Source organism: Aricia agestis, chromosome 9 (assembly GCF_905147365.1).
Source record: "Aricia agestis chromosome 9, ilAriAges1.1, whole genome shotgun sequence".
NCBI classification, from domain to species: Eukaryota; Metazoa; Arthropoda; class Insecta; order Lepidoptera; family Lycaenidae; genus Aricia; species Aricia agestis.
This window is the reverse complement of record NC_056414.1, coordinates 15,113,745-15,133,066: the sequence shown is the minus strand read 5'-3', so window position 1 is coordinate 15,133,066 and position 19,322 is coordinate 15,113,745. Positions and strand designations below refer to the sequence as shown.

Genomic DNA, 19,322 nt, shown 5'->3' with positions numbered 1-19,322 from the left:
AGCTATTAATGATTAGCCTGTCTTCACGAATATCCAATATTTTTCGATTCTATCACCTGTTGAATTGCCGAAGAGATCAAGTTATAGGCTATAAAACAAAATTAAGAAAGCAATAAAAATTCACCGTGAGCGCTGCCGAAATATAATGTTTTCGTTATGATTTATTTGTTCGCTTTATGGCGGCCTCAGTCGTTAAATTCAACCCACGTAAATCATTTTCACTTTTATCAGGGTCGGATTAACTATACAGGACTTGTAACGTGCTTCGGGCCCCGCGCTTTTGGCGCCCTTTAAGCTGTTTTTAAACTGAAGTCCGTGACTGGCTCTAGAACATCAAAATACTTATTACGTACCTATATTTTTATACAGGCTGTAAAAATCCAAGTGATAATACTCTACGGTGTGTAGCCGACTTGTATGTTACGTAAGCTTACCCTAATAGCACATTTACATTGGTCCATGGTTGGGCCTCGGTTATTGGCTCGGTTGGCCAACAGTTAGATTTGGCACACCTGATTGCAAAGCAGCCAACGATGGCGGCCAACGATGGCCTAATGGTTGGCCCATCATTGTTTTCTTTTGTTGGGCCTACGTAGCATTTTATGAAGGTAGTTTGTTGGGCCTGCCGCATGGTTGGCCAACAGTTAGATTTGGCACACCTGATTGCAAAGCAGCCAACGATGCTGGCCAACAATGGGCCAACATAAAGGCCGTCAAAAGGCCTACGGTTGGTATATTTCATGCTTACTTGTGTAGGACCAACATTGTTAGGTTAACGTAGGGCCTACTGGATAGTCCCACGTAGGGCCTACTAGATAATATGGTTCGTTGGGCCTACTAGATATGGTTCTACGTTGGGCCTACTGGACAGTCCCACGTAGGGCCTACTATATATGGTTCTACGTAGGGCCTACTAGATATGGTTCTACGTTGGGCCTACTAGATATGGTTCTACGTTGGGCCTACTAGATATGGTTCTACGTTGGGCCTACTAGATATGGTTCTACGTTGGGCCTACTAGATATGGTTCTACGTTGGGCCTACTGGATAGTCCCACGTAGGGCCTACTAGATATGGTTCTACGTTGGGCCTACTGGATAGTCCCACGTAGGGCCTACTAGATATGGTTCCACGTTGGGCCTACTGGATAGTCCCACGTAGGGCCTACTAGATATGGTTCCACGTTGGGCTTACTCTGCATAGTCCCACGTAGGGCCTACTAGATATGGTTTAACGAAGGGCCAACTGAAAATTAATATGTGTAAGGCCAACATTGTTCATTGACGTAGGGCCTATCGAAGAAATTGTATGTAGGGCTAACGTAATGCTCATAATGTGGGGCCAACTTTATGTTCAGAACCATATTCCCACTGCAGGTTAAGGGTTGGATCATAATACCGGACATTGCTGTCATCCCATACAAAATGCTGTGGTCCGGTATTGTGCTCTGTATTGTAACCCAACCTTTAACCTGCAGTGAGGCTATGGTTCTGAAAATAAAGTTGGCCCCACATTATAAGCATTACGTTAGTCCTACATACAATATTAAAGAGAAAGTAAATAAATTGACAAAATGCTTCATTACGAATTAAATTAATAGTCGATTGACAATACAACTTGGCCTCACACATAAACAAATGTATTTAAAAAAAAAAAACAAAAAATATAATGGTTACAGTAATTTATTTGAATTAATATGCCTAAGTATAAAAACTTCGAAGTCATAAACTACAATTAAACCAAGTAGACATACTAAACAAATAGTGGCCAAAGGAATAATTTCCTCTGACGCCTAGAGATATAAAGGCACTGAAGATAGGACAGGCAAAAACAAAATATTATCTCTTATTTGCAACTGGTCAATGAAAGTGACCCTTATGCTAGGGTCACTTTCATTGACCAGTACCTTTTTAGCCAGACAGGAGACAAATGAACAAACTGATACAGCAGAAAGTAAGCAAGAGATTGTAATGTTGATGCATTACAATCTCTTGCTGCATGGTGTTGCACCACTAACCGTATTGTTAGTGGTGCAACACCATGCTAACGAAAGGGAAACAGATGAATTGTTGCTTGCTGCTATGAATGGGTTCTTTGTAAAAGTCAGTTTTGTTTACAAAGCAGTTGCACCTCAAAGTATAGGAACTTACATCAGTTTCCACAATAGATTTAACAATAACAATATCACCATTTGAAGTAACAAAACAGGAATTTTTCTCTCTTTGTGAGGTACCAATAACGTAATCATTGTAATGTATTTTTCTTATCTGTCCATTTTGTTCTTTAATAGGTTTTCTTTTAGTAATATTCTTTTTTTCAGAGTTACAATTCTCACCCATTCTTTTAGCAACCTGCTCTAATGGCATGTTATGACCACGAACCATGTTCTTTATTTTAGACATAAAATTCTCAAAGGGAAATGCCGAAAAGTTATCAAGATGGCCAAAGTTATATGCGTCATCTGCAAAATGGAGCAGATTGTGGACGTTATATACAAGAAATTCGTTGCTGTACAAATCTGACATGTATAGAACAAAACAATGTAGCAAGTCGCCGGCGTACTGTCGCCATTCATCATGTTTACAAATATTTGCAGTGCATAATATGTAAATTGCACAGTGCAATAAAAGAAAATGCGCGTACAGTGTTTTGCTTAACACACCACGTAAAACAACAGGGCCTAAATACAAAATGAAAGCTCTGAACTCCGTAGCTTTCCAATATTTGAACATATTGATAGGTCTAGGATGTCTGGAAAATTCAGTGGGATATTTATCCCGTATCACCCGTAAACGTTCTGATATTTCGCCTATTTTCGAAGCAGGCATTCTGCATTTTTTTGGTCCATTTTCTAACCAACACCTTATCAGTTTTTTTACAACCCCCAGACACACCAAGTGCATGTAATCTAAAGGTACTTGGGTTATTAACCCTACATCAAGTTCAGATAGTATACTTTTTGATTGCTGGTGCTCGTCGCCATACAATTGATTTGAAAATCCAGCATCAGTTCTAAGGCGCATATCTGATGTGTATAACCAAACAGTCCTCCCCAGATATGTACCTTCTTGCTCGCATTTCTCACACCCATACAGTGAATTGAATGACTTAATACTTTTCAAAAAAGATCGCGCTGGTGCATCTGCTATTATGCAACTCACTCGGAAGTTATAATGTTGTCCATTAACAACCAACCCATGCTTTTCTAAATGGAGACATTCATCGACAAAAGGTCTAAGATAATCATTGGCATCGTTAGGTTTTGAAGAGCCATAATAAATTCCTACAATAATTGGTTCTTTATCAATGGACTGATCTAAAATGCTTAAAATAGGCCAAAATGAATTGCTGCTACTGGAATGCACTGGTAAACCATCAACATTAAGAGTTATAGTTATGTAAAAAGTACTTCCAAATTGTGACAGTTTTCTTTGCATCACAGGATAGTAATTTGAACATAAACCAGCAGAAGCTCTTTTTTTTAACTGATTTTTAAGCCCAAAATACACATACGAGCCTCCTGCACATTGGACAACATTAATACTCCTTGGTGTCTGTAACAAAACGCGAGCATCTTTTGGCAAACTTGGATGGTATACTTGCAATCCTTCCAGTAGATGATTGAGTGCGGAGTGTGAAATATTGTACCGTTTAGACCAAGAAACTAGAAATGATTTTAAAACACTGTCATTTGTGTCAAACAGAAGGGGACTGTTTGGCAAATTAACATTGATAGTGACGTCATCGTCACTGTCACCGAGCATATTATTTGTATAGTTTGATTCACGAGTAAAATTACTGTTACCGACATCTACAGTATATGGTTGATTAGGTGGACTAGTTTCCCCACTGAGCCCGTTTAACTCTACAGATATTTCTTGTATCTTTAAGGCTAAATGTCTTTTCTTATTTCTAGTTGACAGCCCTGTGTAACGTTGATTATTGCTGGATAGAAGTTGGCTCAATTGTCCTGCGTCTGCTTTCTCGACCTCCATCTCTATCTTTGGAGAAGCGGAACCAGTTGCTAACCACGGTCTTTATCTCGTTTTCTGTAGCCGTTTCGGCGACTTTGTGCCGACGGAGAGCTTCTAAAATAACAAATTTATCGATTTTAGACGCGCTTTTATCCTACTATACCCTATTTTATTTAACATTAGAGAGTTACAAACTTAAATAATTAACTGTAAAAACAAGTTAGCTCTACAACCTTGCTTTTTGCAAATACTGTCGACGTCACCGCGATTGAATACCTCTTTTAAGGAAAGCAAATAAAGTTTGTATAACTTTTCTAATGTTAAAAAAAAACGAAGTTTAGATAACATTACAAAATGTGACTTTAGTCGCATTTGGTCCACTACAAAAAAAATTTGGTCCACTTCTCATTTGGTTAACTTTTGTTTAATATTTTTTATAAGACCTGTCATGGCATTCAAGGATGCAAAGAAAAGAAATTGAAATTAAAGACAAACGGTATTGCGGGTTGTACAGATGTGGACTCACAGGTGCAAATACAAGAAATTTATATTAGAGAAATTACACGGTTACATACACAACAGACCAACCGCAACCAGATAAGTCACAGGAGAATTTTCATTAAAACAAATATTTTTATTTGTGATTATCATAATCATAGTTAGAATTAAAATATTTTTGTAGTTATACATATAAATAGAATAACTAAAAAATATACTTATTTTTACCTGTTACTCTTTCACAGATTGTCATGAGTCATTACAAATCAACCAAAACCAAATGTCCTTCAAATAAAAAAATTATACATACAATATTTAACCAAAAAATTAATACATATATGTTAGCAGAGTTAGAAAGGTAACCTGTTATTTAAACTTTATATAGGTAGTTATATTACTTACGTTTTTAGAAGAGGCTTACTTACCAGTAACAACTTTAATTAAAAGGTGATCTTGTAGCTTATGTTTTCCATTTTTGCCTGACCAATTACAGATTTCCGCAAGTTTGTTTGAAAACAGTTTTTCAAGAATCCTCCTTAATATTGCTGATGTTTTGTTACCGCCTACATAGCTCAAGTGGTTAACCTACAACAAAATATTTTGCACATAGTGCTTGCACATACATACATTCCAGACAGCCAAAAGATAAATAGCGTAATAGGTACTGCCTAGTGTAGTCAGTCATTATAAAAATAATTAAAAAGCTTACAAGTAGCATGTAATTTTCGTCCACTGTTAGCCAGACATCAATCTTTTTAATCTCTTCGATCTGGGTGCATGGTAAATTGACTCCTTCTGGCAGGGACAGGGCTTGATAACCAACAGCTACAGTCGTCGCAGTTGCTCCAGAGCGTAGTCTTTCCAATATTTCTTTTTGGTTTAATTGCAGTTCCTTGATGCCTTCCTCGAGTTTGGCAAGGTGTCAAGCAATCACAGCTAAAATTGTGAAAAATATCGATTAACATTACCTACTGATAAAGCTTATATCTATCTATCTATGTGACTATTTGTAACTACACAATATGCCAACGAGTTAATGGCGGTTAGGGATTAAGGTAGGGTTAGATGTTTTATAAAATTATTAATACCATATTTTAGAGCTCCTGGTCTCTCTAAAATAAGGCGCTTTCCCTACTAATATTATAATTAAAATTATTATATATAAATAAATAAAGTAGGGAAAGCGAACAGCTGAACCAATTGTGATGAAATTTGGTATCGAGATAGTTTGGCACTCAGGGATAAAAAGAGGCTATTTTTACTGGTGTCCATGGTGTTAATGTAAAAGGGTTTCTATGCGGCCGAAGTCACGAGCAACAAGAGAGACCTCATGTAATGTCTTATTAAATTAATGCTCACCATTTGATGCAACCACAGAAGATGTCGAAATATCTGAAGTTTGTCGTACAAGTACACCTGGAAATTGATGTGGTGTTGTTAAGTGTTATCCATCTCTGCCTCAGTCTCCTCCGCTATTTGTTTTCTGCCGGGCTCTGTAACAAATAAACATGTACTTAACTAGTTTTCCCAATCAGTGCTTCATTATGTAGATGGGGCACAATAGGGGAAATTAATGTTCCCTCTATTGAACACTGATATACTAGATATCAACAAAAATACTTGCCTTTTGGTGGTTTTGGAAAATTCATTCAATGGCCATCATCTTCTTCTTCACTGGATACTGACAGATATCTTGTAGTTATTTTGTGTTTTCTTTTTAGCTTAATGTCTAGTTCTACTTCGGAATTAAGTTCGGCTTCTTTACATTTCTTTCTAGCACTGAGAAGGTCATCTAAAATCATACGAATAAAACATATTTTATTTCATGGAAAATCTATAATAGAAATGGAAGCAGAGCTAGGTACCTACTGTGTCTGTTTGCCTGCTTACTTATCCAAAGGTAGGTATTTGGGACTTTAGAAAACTCCCTTACATACCTAGTATCATTACATTACTGACTTACCAGTTACATAAAAAATGCGTCGAATTCCAAAAACATTCCACGTGTCATCATCTAAAATTGTGCCCGTAAGACATTTCTTGATCTTTTCGGAATTTTTAAATGGAGGCCAAGCACTATGTTTCTTAGTGGGTGAAATCCAAGACGAGCGCACAATAGCGACGCTGTCATTCTCACTAAATTCAACGACGCTATACATTTCTGAAATGAGTAAACCAATTACCTAACCTAGTAGGTACCTATCTATCTTGGGAAATGAACGTAAATCGGGCTATTACAATGATTAATATGATATATTACCTATATAATATTATTGTATTGACTACCCCGTAAGTATAATACTTATTTCAGTTAGGTCCTTACATAAGTTTTTGAGGTTTTGTCATGATTTTGTTAGAAAATTTTAAAGAACATGGCGGTTCGGCGTCCCCCGCCTTAGCGTCTCTCTTTCACTACCTACTTTCTTTCTTAATACAATAATCTCTCTTTGTTTGATACACACTGTAAACGTAGCTAATCTTAAAAATATTACTTTCTACTTACTTTAGGAATAGATATTCCGTTTTTTATCCTCTTGAAACCATGAAATTACAGGTATTTTCTTTTCTGCATCCAAACACTACGAGCACAAAATAGAAAGAATGCTAACGCTAGGCTTGGGTAAAAAAAATATATATATCAAAATATCGATATTTTTTCAGAAAATAATCGATATATTATATCGGCGATTTTTTATTCTTTTATATATCGATTTTCGATATTTATTTTCGGATATCAAAAACGATATTTCGCTTCGAATTTTCATTTTTTATTATATAATTTTTGAGATTGCCAACTATACAGGGTGCAATTAAACCTTCCTGCCAAATTTTTCCAGGGCTTAGGTATCATTAGGAGAATCCATTTAACCAAAAAAAATTGGGTGTTATTTTTTTGTTAATGACATATTTTATCCCATTTAAAATCGTTGCAGAATGCTCACTCGCGGCGGTGGGTGTGATCGGGGGTGACGCGGGGCGAGGCGCGCGCGCGGGGGCACGTCACGCGCGGGCGACTCGTAGGCCGGTATAAATAGTCAGTACTTAAGATGCGACCCGGTCTCAAGACGCGGTTCGGCTCTGTGATTGGCCCAAATTTTGACAGCCAACCAATCACAGAGCCTGAACCGTGTCTTGAGACCGAGATGCATCTTGAGTACTGACTATTTATACCGGCCGTAGTGTCCGTTGTAGTGTTTTTTAGGATAACTTTCGGAAGCCATTTCTCAACATTTTAGTACTGAGTGATTATAAAAGAAAAAATACGTGTATTTTTATTTTTGACAAGGATCAATAAATATATCAAAATTTGGCAGGAAGGTTTAATTGCAGCTTGTATTAGTGAGGGAGCCCTAGAACAATTTTTTTTGTGATTACTAACAAGCAAATTTTTTGTGAATAGCTACATTTTGATATTTAAGATGAACAACATTTTTATTTTAGGTCAAGGACAAGGACAAGGTTACTTTTAATTTATATAACTATTAACCTACAAATATTATACAAAAAATCTGCTGGTCAGGGTTCCGTTTTAGGGTACAGTAGTCAACCAAGTTTTGTTGATTACAGAACCCTAAAACCTTGTCTTACAAATAAAACAATCCATATTTTAGGACCATCAAGTCAAAGTATGAAATACTTTCTATCTCTGTTAGCTACCACTTTCGAGATTTTTCGAAAATAAAAATGTTGTTCGTCTTATCAAAATGTAGCTACTCACAAAAAATTTGCTTGTTAGTAATCACAAAAAAATTTGTTCTAGGGCTTCCGTAATACGAGTATTTCTAATTAGTCTGTGCTTCCGTACTATATAGATAACCTTCTCGAGGCTCGAGGCTTAAGCAAAAAATATCGATATATCGGAATATCGATATTTTTAAAAAATATATATCGATACATTTGAAAAGTATCGATACGATATATATCGATATATTTTTTCCATTTGCCCATCCCTAGCTAACGCATCAGACAGCTCACAGCGCTCTTCCATAGTGAAAAGATGTGCTTGTGCCATATAACCGCACATGTTGATTTTGACATTTTGTTTTTTTTATAATGGGACTAAAATTATTCACGGAGATTCTTTCATAACCTTAATGGCATGAATTACACCATCAATATAATCACGATTCCGTGATAATATTGATGGTGTAAGCGGCCGAATCGCAGAATTTATTTATTTATTTTTATTAGGAACAACAACAGCCATCATTCTTATATCACTAATGACACTTGTAGGTATAGCTAATATTATTTTGTAAGCTATAATACATTTTAGGCAATTATAAGCTATACTTAACAGTAGGAAGTAGGGCCAATAATAGTTGTTCACTTATTACAATCTTAAATAGATGTTATTAAAAACTTAATATAACAACTTGTGTAAGAATTTTTTTTTTTATTAATCATGATTTTTTATCAGAGATTCTTGAAATCCACGCAATACTGGGGGGCGTGGCTTCCACAGATTATGCGATCTCGTTGGGCCTACGTTGGTACATATGTGTTGTAGGCTACACAACCAAAAACACTTAAAGGGCCTTCGTTGGCAGATTGTTGAATTTCACTGTTGGCAGCAGAACGTAAAATCAATGTTGGGCCTATGTTGGGTATTTGTACATATGTGTTGTAGGCTACACAACAGAAAGCCACAGTAGGGCCTTCGTTGGCCGGTTGTCACCAATCACTGTTGGAAAACTATAACAAAATATATGTTGGGCCTACGTTGGGTATTTGTACAGATGTCCTGTAGGCTAGACAACCAAAAGCCACAGTATCGCCTTCGTTGGCAGGTTATCACCAATCACAGTTGGGAAAATAAAACAAAATATATGTTGGGCCTATGTTGGGTATTTGTACATATGTGTTGTAGGCTACACAACCAAAAACACTTAAAGGGCCTTCGTTGGCAGATTGTTGAATTTCACTGTTGGCAGCAGAACGTAAAATCAATGTTGGGCCTATGTTGGGTATTTGTACATATGTGTTGTAGGCTACACAACAGAAAGCCACAGTAGGGCCTTCGTTGGCCGGTTGTCACCAATCACTGTTGGAAAACTATAACAAAATATATGTTGGGCCTACGTTGGGTATTTGTACAGATGTCCTGTAGGCTACACAACCAAAAGCCACAGTAGGGCCTTCGTTGGCAGGTTATCACCAATCACTGTTGGGAAAATAATACAAAATATATGTTGGGCCTATGTTGGGTATTTGTACATATGTATTGTAGGCTACACAACCAAAAACACTTAAAGGGCCTTCGTTGGCAGATTGTTGAATTTCACTGTTGGCAGCAGAACGTAAAATCAATGTTGGGCCTATGTTGAGTACTTGTATAGATGTTCTGTAGACTACACAACCAAAAGCCACTGTAGGGCCTTCGTTGGCCGGTTGTCACCAATCACTGTTGGAAAACTATAACAAAATATATGTTGGGCCTACGTTGGATATTTGTACAGATGTCCTGTAGGCTAGACAACCAAAAGCCACAGTAGGGCCTTCGTTGGCAGGTTATCACCAATCACAGTTGGGAAAATAAAACAAAATATATGTTGGGCCTATGTTGGGTATTTGTACATATGTGTTGTAGGCTACACAAACAAAAACACTTAAAGGGCCTTCGTTGGCAGATTGTTGAATTTCACTGTTGGCAGCAGAACGTAAAATCAATGTTGGGCCTATGTTGGGTATTTGTACATATGTGTTGTAGGCTACACAACAGAAAGCCACAGTAGGGCCTTCGTTGACTGGTTGTCACCAATCACTGTTGGAAAACTATAACAAAATATATGTTGGGCCTATGTTGGGTATTTGTACAGATGTCCTGTAGGCTACACAACCAAAAGCCACAGTAGGGCCTTCGTTGGCAGGTTATCACCAATCACTGTTGGGAAAATAATACAAAATATATGTTGGGCCTATGTTGGGTATTTGTACAGATGTCCTGTAGGCTACACAACCAAAAGCCACAGTAGGGCCTTCGTTGACTGGTTGTCACCAATCACTGTTGGAAAACTATAACAAAATATATGTTGGGCCTATGTTGGGTATTTGTACAGATGTCCTGTAGGCTACACAACCAAAAGCCGCAGTAGGGCCTTCGTTGGCAGGTTATCACCAATCACAGTTGGGAAAATAAAATAAAATATATGTTGGGCCTATGGTGGGTATTTGTACAGATGTCCTGTAGGCTACACAACCAAAAGCCACAGTAGGGCCTTCGTTGGCCTGTTGTCACCAATCACTGTTGGAAAACTATAACAAAATATATGTTGGGCCTATGTTGGGTATTTGTACAGATGTCCTGTAGGCTACACAACCAAAAGCCACAGTAGGGCCTTCGTTGGCAGGTTATCACCAATCACTGTTGGGAAAATAATACAAAGTATATGTTGGGCCTATGTTGGGTATTTGTACATATTATTATGTGTTGTAGGCTACACAACAGAAAGCCACAGTAGGGCCTTCGTTGACTGGTTGTCACCAATCACTGTTGGAAAACTATAACAAAATATATGTTGGGCCTATGTTGGGTATTTGTACAGATGTCCTGTAGGCTACACAACCAAAAGCCACAGTAGGGCCTTCGTTGGCAGGTTATCACCAATCACTGTTGGGAAAATAATACAAAATATATGTTGGGCCTATGTTGGGTATTTGTACATATGTATTGTAGGCTACACAACCAAAAAGACTTAAAGGGCCTTCGTTGGCAGATTGTTGAATTTCACTGTTGGCAGCAGAACGTAAAATCAATGTTGGGCCTATGTTGAGTACTTGTATAGATGTTCTGTAGACTACACAACCAAAAGCCACTGTAGGGCCTTCGTTGGCAGGTTATCACCAATCACTGTTGGGAAAAAAAAACAAAATATTTGTTGGGCCTATGTTGGGTATTTGTACATATGTGTTGTAGGCTACACAACCAAAAACACTTAAAGGGCCTTCGTTGGCAGATTGTTGAATTTCACTGTTGGCAGCAGAACGTAAAATCAATGTTGGGTCTATGTTGAGTATTTGTATAGATGTTCTGTAGGCTACACAACAAAAAGCCGCAGTAGGGCCTTCGTTGGCATTTTACTGTTGGCGGCGGAACGTAAAATTTATGTTGGGCCATTGTTGGCTCTTCGTTCGGAATTTTAGTGTAGGAATTTACGATTGGCTTTTTGTAGGCCCTTTGTTGGGATTTTCTCACACCATTCCCCGACAGTTTACCAACCGTTGGCAATCGTTGGCCAACGGAGTGTGCTACTAGGGTACATTCTTTTTGATATGGAGTTTAGTGTAAAAGTAGCAGTGTTGAAAGAGCAATTTTTTTAGGATTTGTGTGGGCATGCGCCCAGCGCCTTGGATACATTTTTTTTCAGAGCTGCTTTTTCCACACCTAAACTCTCCAATGGGACTCATACACACTCTAAACTACTCTAAACCTAAAGGCCAATGGCCTTTTACCAATGGCCATGCCGACTGTATGGGCGCCGCAGACTCGATCGCACAAAAAGTCTGTCGTCTGCGATCTCCCTATACTGTACATTGGTAAAAACACCGCTTTCACTATGTACCTAAGTATATTAATTATTCGTTTTAGCAATTCTGTTATTAAAAATTTAAAATAAAGTCTTCATTCAATAGGGTAGGGGAGGCTAGGGAAGAGAATATGGTAGGAGAGGGTAGGGAAGGGAATAGGGTAGGGGATTGGGCCTCCGGTAATGGTAAACTGCACTCACTCGGCGAAACACAGCGCAAGCGCTGTTTCGCGCCAGTTTTCTATAAGCCCGTGGTAATTCTCCGGTCCGGTGACCACTTTGTAATTAAAAAAAATGAATCATATTATGATTCATAATATGATTCTCCAAAGCCACCATTTTAGCCCCGCTGAACTACGTAATAACATGTTTCAACTTTCAATTTCTCTTCTCCCACTCAATAATCTTATCCTACTATTAATTTGTAAGTTTTCCAGCAAAACGTAAATTAATAATCATGATAAGATATCCTGTCCGTCTAAGGCAGAATTCTATTTAAACTTGATGAATAGAAACATTTGTGTCGTGAAGTCCAGTGAGAAATTGAAAACAGCTTTGGGGTTGTAACTTGTAGCGAAAATTTATCAAATAAATCATAAGCTCATTATAAATTATTATAACGTAAATCTTTTCATGAGCGGCGGCGGGCTGCGGGCACGGAACTGGCGGCTAGCGATTTTAATTTGACTGACATTTTATTAGTGAGGTACGGTGCCAGTGGCCGCCGGAAATTTTTACCCGTTCCGTACCCAAAGGGTAAAAACGGGACCCTATTACTAAGACTTCATTGTCTGTCCGTCTGTCGTAGGTAGGTACTTCAATTTTTCTCAAAGTACGTAGTTGTATGTGTATTTTAATATTATTTAATAACAAATAACAATATTAGAATAAAATATAAAATTAAGCGTGGCTCCCATACAAAAAACATAATTTTTGGCCTAATTTTGCTTTATAATGGTACGGAACCCTTCGTGCGCGAATCCGACTCGCACTTAGCCGATTTTATTTTGACTTAGAAGATATTGGATGTTGAGAAAAAAATCACCGTCTTTTTTGGGAAAAAAATATTGCGACGCGTTGGCGCGCCGCAATATTTTAATTCACCATACATAATATTAATATTATTATCATAATATTAATACGCGAACGAAAAACTTTGTATCCCTTTTGACGAAAAATGCGGAAAGGTAGGTGAATGAAATTTTGCACAGTTATATTTTATAAGGTGAAGGAGTGCATCGAGCTAATATTATTTTGAAATTATGCTTTTATCACACATTTTTTAACAAATAAAACATTACACACACTACGAGTACAATACGCACACTCAAGAAGATGACAGATATTTGAGTGACAAACCTATACATACAAATTATACTCTTCTATTTATAGTTGGTTTTATTTTTTTTATTGAATCTTAGATACTATTAGACAATGCTTACACGGCCAGTCTGAGATCAGCTGAGTCCCAGAGACGAGAGTTGAAGAAAAAAGGTAAAGTCAATATTTTTTTACAAATTAAACGTAGTAGTCATAATGTGTTTAAAAATAAGGTCGAATTTCGACCATTGGGCGATCTCTAGTACTAGTATAATAATATATGTGGTGAATTAGAATTTTGCGAATTTTTAGCTAGAACCTGGAATTAATTATATCTCTAATCTAAATTTCGTTCTGTACTGTAAACGTCAATACTCTTAAATTAGAGAAAAAAGCAAAGGCAGACACTAGGCAATTCGTATTTAGAATTAGTTTTAATTTAACCATTTTAACTCCCTAAAACCGCTGAATGTGCGGCCACGCCCGTTTTTAGATTGACACGAGGTTTGCGTCCAGAGCTCTTGATATTGAAAAAGTTATGGGGATTCTTTGTTAGATTTTTTGCATGGAACATTCGGCTGATCGCGAGTGGACTCGAGGAAACTCATTGTTACCGCTTTTCGATCATATAATATGACAATAGAAGTATCTATGAATATGTCGGAGAATTTATTGTTCGTTTTCATAGTTCAGAAGGTGACAAGAATCTATATGTTAATACGTGAGCCAAAAACTTTAGTATCCCTTTTGACGAAAAATGGGGAAACGTAGGTGAATGAAATTTTGCACAGTTATAGTTTATATGGTGAAGGAGTGCATCGAGCTAATATTATTTTGAAATTATGCTTTTATCATACATTTTTTTAACAAATAAAACATTACACACACTGTAACACACCCACTAGGAAAAATGACATATTTTTGAGTGACAAGCCTATACATACGAATTATACTCTTTTATTTATGGTTGAAGACTGTTCACAACAAGGTGACAAATTGAAAATGGATTATAGTTTTTTTTTATTGAATCTGAGATACTATTAGACAATGCACAATGCTTACACGGCCAGTCTGAGATGAGCTGAGACAAGAGAGATAAGAGCCAGAAACGAGAGTTAAAAAAATATGATAAAGTCAATATTTTTTTACAAAATATAGGTAGTAGTCCTAAAATGTCGTTGAAACTAAGGTCGAATTTCGACCATTGGGCGATCTCTAGTTATTTAAAACATACGTATATGAAAAAAGACCCACAGGGGTTAATACCCATAATCTGAAGTCGTAAAGTACATACTGGCGAAAATTATATCTGCTCTTGATCTGCTCAGTTTGAAAGATTTGCCTAGTTTCTCAGTGTTTCTGACAGACGTGTGGGGTTTACATTTATCAGAAGGTTGCGTGTTCATATCACGTCGGGGTCACTAATGTGAAAGATCTTCCGACTGGAGCCCACGTGGCTAAAACAAATCAACAGCTCTGTGCTTCAACTCCCAAGCGGCCACATGCGGCCGCGATAACAATAGATAAGCTATTGTGTCTTATCTGGTTTTTTCACGATCGAGGGATTAGATACCTTAACTCCAGGCAAATAACCATATAAACCTGCCATAAATCATATAATTACAATCTCATCTTGTATACAGCAAAGACTTTAATGTTACGTACTGAAAACCCCACTGGACTTCTGTAATACAGGGGTAGTAAATGCGAAAATACTAGAGCATGAAAAATTTAAATCTAGCCCACGAGATTGCATTCCGTGTAGAAAATGAGATTGCGTTGAAATTGCGTTGGGACGCCGTGTCACGACACGATGATGCGGCGTAGTTTCACCAGACGGATAATGCCTGGGGCCGTACCACGGAACCGTTTTGCGACTCAAACAATCGAACGAGAATGCCGCGTTCTACTCTAACAAACGTGAAATGACGTGTGAGCAGGACGCGGCATTCTCGTTCGACTGTTAAGAGGATTCCACACCGCCATTTTTTCCATACAAACGCTGTCCCCTGTTTCCTCCCTGGATAATGCTAGTAGAGTTATAATTTTTTTCCTGAATATCTAAGGCTACTAATACAATGTCCCTATGTTTTCTTTTTTTTCATAATTTAATTATTAAATAAGATATGAACGTTCAAAAACCCAAAAAAATGGCCAGATTTTCCACTGTGTTCAAACGTCCAGAAAACAGATTTGGATAGATTATACAAAAAAAGCAAAACATAGGAACACAGCTCAAGCCTTTTTTTTAATCTTTAATGAAAAAAGTACTTAAATCGGTTAAGTTTTGGAGAAGGAATCAGGGGACAACGAATCGTTGATTTTCTGGATTTTCTGCAGTTGTCTCTATAGCGTTCTGCGGTATAGGCTTGAGGTAAGGGAGACAGCTATAGATATTACACGTACTTTTTTTTCATTTCTCTAGCCGCTGTGGTATCCTCTTAAGGGCCCCGAAGACGATCAAACGGTTTGACTCAAACACGTAAATTTTGGTTTGACTCAAACCGATTCGATCGTTTACAAAGCTAGTTTGAACGGTTTGTCAAACATTTACGTGTTTTTTTTTTTTTTTTTTTTTTTTTAATGAAATAAGGGGGCAAACGAGCAAACGGGTCGCCTGATGGAAAGCAACTTCCGTCGCCCATGGACACTCGCAGCATCAGAAGAGCTGCAAGTGCGTTGCCGGCCTTTTAAGAGGGAATAGGGTAATGCGGGAGGGTAGGGAAGGGAAGGGAATAGTTGAGGGTAGGGAAGGGAATAGGGTAGGGGTTAGGGGATTGGGCCTCCGGTAAACTCACTCACTCGGCGAAACACAGCGCAAGCGCTGTTTCACGCCGGTTTTCTGTGAGAACGTGGTATTTATCCGGTCGAGCCGGCCCATTCGTGCCGAAGCATGGCTCTCCCACGTATAAAGCTTGTTTGTGTGTGTGCAAAGCCACGTGTTTGAAGCTTGTTTGATGTAATTTCATATTTTCGTTGTGTTTGACGCGCCGTTTGATCGTGTTCCGACGCGTTTGATCAAACCAGCTCAGTTTAGTGCTGGATTATGAAGAAGAAAAAAAGAAGCTGTAGTTTCTAGCACTTTCCGTAGATGTTCGTGGGTATAACAATATTATCTTACGGCCGTTCCCAATATTTGATCTATCTCTGGTTTTGCCCTACTAGAGATAGGAATAGCTCACAATTGACATAAAATATATGTCTCTAATGTCTAATGTGAGCTATTCCTATCTCTAGTAGGGCAAAACCAGAGATAGATCAAATATTGGGAACGGCCGTAAGTCGATAGGCCATACCTACCATTAATTTGGACCAAAGTCGTTTTCTTTTTTATTCTCTTCTTTTTTATTCTCTTCTTTTTTATTCTCGCAGGACATTAGCGTTATAAACATAAGATAAGAAAATCGCGATCCTCGTTCTAGAATCTAGACTCTAGACTAGAGTCTAGACTCTAGAGCATCTTCTGCATCACAAGACGTGTACTCGACAGCGCGTATGCCGTATTGAATGAAACTGCGCAGTGTCGTTTGACAAACCATTTAAACCGACATCAAACGGTTGCATCAAACACGTAAGGTTTGAATCAAACAGTTTGATCGTCTCGGGGGCCCTTTAGAGTCTCAAAACGGTTTCATAGTAGGCCTTCTGATTACACCTACCGAGTGACGAGACAGTGTTCTATCTGCTGCGCACTCGGTATCGTACTATGTTTATTACGTATGTGCTCGGCCGAGGGCGCTGTGTCGCCATTCTGCTCGGTAGGTATCAGGTCTTTAGAGAGGCTGCTGGTTTTGCAAAACATTGTGACCCATCTTATATTAGTATTGCGTAAAATTAGGCGTATTTAAATACTTACATGGATGCCCATGGGTATCTACAAATGGTAAAACTGACTAGAGCGTAATTGAACATTTTTTAAATAAACGAAAAATACTTTAAACAGTCACTAGAATAGGAATAAGAAAGTTAATTTGCAAAAATATGGCCTAGCACTAGCCTGTTTTATCCCCCGACAAAAAAGAGGGGTGTAATAAGATTCACTACTGACTGTCTGTCTGTCTGTCCGTAGCATTGTAGCATTTTTTTTTTATGAAGTAAGGGGGCAAACGAGCAAATGGGTCACCTGATGGAAAGCAACTTCCGTCGCCCATGGACACTCGCAGCATCAGAAGAGCTGCAAGTGCGTTGCCGACCTTTTAAGAGGGAATAGGGTAATAGAGGAGGGTAGGGAAGGGAAGGGAAGGGAATAGTTGAGGGTAGGGAAGGGAATAGGGGATTGGGCCTCCGGTAAACTCACTCACTCGGCGAAACACAGCGCAAGCGCTGTTTCACGCCGGTTTTCTGTGAGAGCGTGGTATTTATCCGGTCGAGCCGGCCCATTCGTGCCGAAGCATGGCTCTCCCACGTATAAAAGCATCCAAGCGGGTAGACTGATTTAGTTTTTTATTTGAAAGCTGACATGATAGAGAGTGTTCATAGCAACAGTTTATCATCATTCAAAATTATAATAGTTTTCAATCGGTGAGCAAGTAAAGCAGTAAAGGTGGTAGAAATTTCCAAAAACTGCGCGTGATATCCACTCTAGTTTATATTTCAATACAGCAGTAATCCCGGGCAAACGAAGAGAAATGGCTAGGGCGTCGGTCGCGGACTCTGGAGGGTCAATTTAAAGTAAAATATATGACTTCGAGGACCGAGATCATAACGTGTTCCTATATCGTTAGTAGCTACGGTTTTGTGGTTAATAGACTCAGCACAAGCCAAAAATTCCACATTAAAAGCTATTTATTAAGACTAAGTATATCCTTTTAAGATTCTTTAACTGCTAGTTCCTTTTTGATCTAGTTAGGTAAGATTTATTAAGGACTAATGGCTTAAGTACATAAAAAATAAATTAAAACCCATCAATCCCCAAGGTGCAGCCAGCTGCCGCATAGCATTTGAAAATCTATATTCTATTATGTCTGCGATTCCACGATGGAGGTGCTACAAATGTATCGCATCGTGACGTTGCAATGTAAACTGGTATTGTAGCCTGTAGGTACTGTATCTTACTACTTAGGCTGGATTAAAAATCCAGCGTCCGTGCGAACGAGCGGTTTGGTCGTCAGTAGCGCGCTACACCGCGGTCCGCGGGACAAGCAATAGTATGTAACGATTTCTTTTAAGTTGACTCCGCGTTAAATTAAAAAACCGTGTTGGATATGTTTTAGAAAACAAGCAATGGAACAGCAAAAAATAGAAAGAGCGTAAGCGACAAAATGGTTTTGGTCACGTAATTTAAAAACCATAAATACATTTCATATAAGCTATGGGCAAATTAAAGTGTATATTTGAACCAATTTTTGTACAAATTTTGGAAGCTTAAATCACTCTCCTCTGTTGGCAAAATAGGAATCCCTTTTTTTACAGAGGTCTTTTCGATTGATTATTCTGTGTTATAAAAGCTGACCAATCGTGTTATGCTATGGGTAATTCAAAGACAAAGACATGATGAATACTGACAATGAACTTTAATTTCTTAGCTTTAGTCATTGCTGAGAAAAATCGATATTGCTACAGCCATCCTTAATAGCGGCGCGGTCGCGCTATCATTCACGTACAGTTGCTTGTGATTTCTTGGAGTAGCCGCCAAACCGCGCTTTCGGGCGGACGCAAATAAATCGAACCTTAAAATCGACACTTCAATCCATACTAATATTATAAATGCGAAAGTGTGTCTGTCTGTTAATTCTTCACGTCCAAACCACTGAACCAATTTCGTTGAAAGTTATCGAGATACTTTGAGTCCCGGGAAACGACATAGGATACTTTTCGTCACAGAAAAACGTACGGTTCCCGCGTGATAAACGAACTTTGGCGCAACAGAGATGCGTTTTAATAAAACACCGAATTCACAAAATTTTCATTAGGTATATCAAATTTCGTACACCTTTGTAGCCTTTGTGGCGGAATGCTAATTAGATTTTGCGTCCATTATAATAGCGGGTAGCAACAGGCTTTT

The 19,322-nt window shown here is 38.2% G+C and overlaps 1 long non-coding RNA gene across 1 annotated transcript; it reads right to left on the bottom strand.

Annotated features, from left to right (window-relative positions):
* Positions 1 to 3,500: 3,500 nt before the first annotated feature.
* LOC121730301 lies at positions 3,501 to 5,296 on the bottom strand. The gene is made up of 3 exons (XR_006036091.1): positions 5,182 to 5,296; positions 4,898 to 5,057; positions 3,501 to 4,088 (listed from the first exon to the last, which is right to left on the bottom strand). It is a non-coding gene; the product is annotated as an uncharacterized LOC121730301 (long non-coding RNA).
* Positions 5,297 to 19,322: the final 14,026 nt, after the last annotated feature.